Below are 4,107 nucleotides of genomic sequence, written 5' to 3'. Positions count from 1 at the left end.
TTTTCACCTTTTTTTTTAAAATCCTCCGAAATCGTGAAAAACGACATACTAGTATGCGGTCCGAGACCATGGACTATAGCCTTTCGCTTTTGCGTGATTTTCACCTTTTTTTTTAAATCCTCCGAAATCGTGAAAAACGACATACTATAGTATGCTCTCCGACACCATGGACTATAGCCTTTCGCTTTTGCGTGATTTTCACCTTTTTTTCAAATCCTCCGAAATCGTGAAAAACGACATACTATAGTATGCCCTCCGACACCATGGACTATAGCCTTTCGCTTTTGCGTGATTTTCACCTTTTTTTTTAAATCCTCCGAAATCGTGAAAAACCACATACTATAGTATGCCCTCCGACACCATGGACTATAGCCTTTCGCTTTTGCGTGATTTTCACCTTTTTTTTAAAAATCCTCCGAAATCGTGAAAAACGACATACTATAGTATGCCCTCCGACACCATGGACTATAGCCTTTCGCTTTTGCGTGATTGTCACCTTTTTTTTTTAAATCCTCCGAAATCGTGAAAAACGACATACTAGTATGCGGTCCGAGACCATGGACTATAGCCTTTTGCTTTTGCGTGATTTTCACCTTTTTTTCAAATCCTCCGAAATCGTGAAAAACGACATACTATAGTATGCCCTCCGACACCATGGACTATAGCCTTTCGCTTTTGCGTGATTTTCACCTTTTTTTTTAAATCCTCCGAAATCGTGAAAAACGACATACTATAGTATGCCCTCCGACACCATGGACTATAGCCTTTCGCTTTTGCGTGATTTTCACCTTTTTTTCAAATCCTCCGAAATCGTGAAAAACGACATACTATAGTATGCCCTCCGACACCATGGACTATAGCCTTTCGCTTTTGCGTGATTTTCACCTTTTTTTTTAAAATCCTCCGAAATCGTGAAAAACCACATACTATAGTATGCCCTCCGACACCATGGACTATAGCCTTTTGCTTTTGCGTGATTTTCACCTTTTTTTAAAAAATCCTCCGAAATCGTGAAAAACGACATACTATAGTATGCCCTCCGACACCATGGACTATAGCCTTTTGCTTTTGCGTGATTTTCACCTTTTTTTTTTAAATCCTCCGAAATCGTGAAAAACGACATACTAGTATGCGGTCCGAGACCATGGACTATAGCCTTTCGCTTTTGCGTGATTTTCACCTTTTTTTTTAAATCCTCCGAAATCGTGAAAAACGACATACTATAGTATGCTCTCCGACACCATGGACTATAGCCTTTCGCTTTTGCGTGATTTTCACCTTTTTTTCAAATCCTCCGAAATCGTGAAAAACGACATACTATAGTATGCCCTCCGACACCATGGACTATAGCCTTTCGCTTTTGCGTGATTTTCACCTTTTTTTTTAAATCCTCCGAAATCGTGAAAAACCACATACTATAGTATGCCCTCCGACACCATGGACTATAGCCTTTCGCTTTTGCGTGATTTTCACCTTTTTTTTAAAAATCCTCCGAAATCGTGAAAAACGACATACTATAGTATGCCCTCCGACACCATGGACTATAGCCTTTCGCTTTTGCGTGATTGTCACCTTTTTTTTTTAAATCCTCCGAAATCGTGAAAAACGACATACTAGTATGCGGTCCGAGACCATGGACTATAGCCTTTTGCTTTTGCGTGATTTTCACCTTTTTTTCAAATCCTCCGAAATCGTGAAAAACGACATACTATAGTATGCCCTCCGACACCATGGACTATAGCCTTTCGCTTTTGCGTGATTTTCACCTTTTTTTTTAAATCCTCCGAAATCGTGAAAAACGACATACTATAGTATGCCCTCCGACACCATGGACTATAGCCTTTCGCTTTTGCGTGATTTTCACCTTTTTTTCAAATCCTCCGAAATCGTGAAAAACGACATACTATAGTATGCCCTCCGACACCATGGACTATAGCCTTTCGCTTTTGCGTGATTTTCACCTTTTTTTTTAAAATCCTCCGAAATCGTGAAAAACCACATACTATAGTATGCCCTCCGACACCATGGACTATAGCCTTTTGCTTTTGCGTGATTTTCACCTTTTTTTCAAATCCTCCGAAATCGTGAAAAACGACATACTATAGTATGCCCTCCGACACCATGGACTATAGCCTTTCGCTTTTGCGTGATTTTCACCTTTTTTTTAAATCCTCCGAAATCGTGAAAAACGACATACTATAGTATGCCCTCCGACACCATGGACTATAGCCTCTCGCTTTTGCATGATTTTCACCTTTTTTTCAAATCCTCCGAAATCGTGAAAAACGACATACTATAGTATGCCCTCCGACACCATGGACTATAGCCTTTCGCTTTTGCGTGATTGTCACCTTTTTTTTTAAAATCCTCCGAAATCGTGAAAAACGACATACTAGTATGCGGTCCGAGACCATGGACTATAGCCTTTTGCTTTTGCGTGATTTTCACCTTTTTTTCAAATCCTCCGAAATCGTGAAAAACGACATACTATAGTATGCCCTCCGACACCATGGACTATAGCCTTTCGCTTTTGCGTGATTTTCACCTTTTTTTTAAATCCTCCGAAATCGTGAAAAACGACATACTATAGTATGCCCTCCGACACCATGGACTATAGCCTTTCGCTTTTGCGTGATTTTCACCTTTTTTTTTAAATCCTCCGAAATCGTGAAAAACGACATACTATAGTATGCCCTCCGACACCATGGACTATAGCCTTTCGCTTTTGCGTGATTTTCACCTTTTTTTCAAATCCTCCGAAATCGTGAAAAACGACATACTATAGTATGCCCTCCGACACCATGGACTATAGCCTTTCGCTTTTGCGTGATTTTCACCTTTTTTTTTAAATCCTCCGAAATCGTGAAAAACCACATACTATAGTATGCCCTCCGACACCATGGACTATAGCCTTTCGCTTTTGCGTGATTTTCACCTTTTTTTTTTAAATCCTCCGAAATCGTGAAAAACGACATACTATAGTATGCCCTCCGACACCATGGACTATAGCCTTTCGCTTTTGCGTGATTTTCACCTTTTTTTTAAATCCTCCGAAATCGTGATAAACGACATACTATAGTATGCCCTCCGACACCATGGACTATAGCCTTTCGCTTTTGCGTGATTTTCACCTTTTTTTTAAATCCTCCGAAATCGTTAAAAACGACATACTATAGTATGCTCTCCGACACCATGGACTATAGCCTTTCGCTTTTGCGTGATTTTCACCTTTTTTTCAAATCCTCCGAAATCGTGAAAAACGACATACTATAGTATGCCCTCCGACACCATGGACTATAGCCTTTCGCTTTTGCGTGATTTTCACCTTTTTTTTTAAATCCTCCGAAATCGTGAAAAACCACATACTATAGTATGCCCTCCGACACCATGGACTATAGCCTTTCGCTTTTGCGTGATTTTCACCTTTTTTTTAAAAATCCTCCGAAATCGTGAAAAACGACATACTATAGTATGCCCTCCGACACCATGGACTATAGCCTTTCGCTTTTGCGTGATTTTCACCTTTTTTTTTTAAATCCTCCGAAATCGTGAAAAACGACATACTAGTATGCGGTCCGAGACCATGGACTATAGCCTTTCGCTTTTGCGTGATTTTCACCTTTTTTTTTAAATCCTCCGAAATCGTGAAAAACGACATACTATAGTATGCCCTCCGACACCATGGACTATAGCCTTTCGCTTTTGCGTGATTTTCACCTTTTTTTCAAATCCTCCGAAATCGTGAAAAACGACATACTATAGTATGCCCTCCGACACCATGGACTATAGCCTTTCGCTTTTGCGTGATTGTCACCTTTTTTTTTTTTATCCTCCGAAATCGTGAAAAACGACATACTAGTATGCGGTCCGAGACCATGGACTATAGCCTTTTGCTTTTGCGTGATTTTCACCTTTTTTTCAAATCCTCCGAAATCGTGAAAAACGACATACTATAGTATGCCCTCCGACACCATGGACTATAGCCTTTCGCTTTTGCGTGATTTTCACCTTTTTTTTAAATCCTCCGAAATCGTGAAAAACGACATACTATAGTATGCCCTCCGACACCATGGACTATAGCCTTTCGCTTTTGCGTGATTTTCACCT

This window comes from Electrona antarctica (assembly GCF_951216825.1).
Source record: "Electrona antarctica genome assembly, contig: scaffold_109, whole genome shotgun sequence".
Taxonomy (NCBI): Eukaryota; Metazoa; Chordata; class Actinopteri; order Myctophiformes; family Myctophidae; genus Electrona; species Electrona antarctica.
This window is presented reverse-complemented; position numbering follows the sequence as displayed.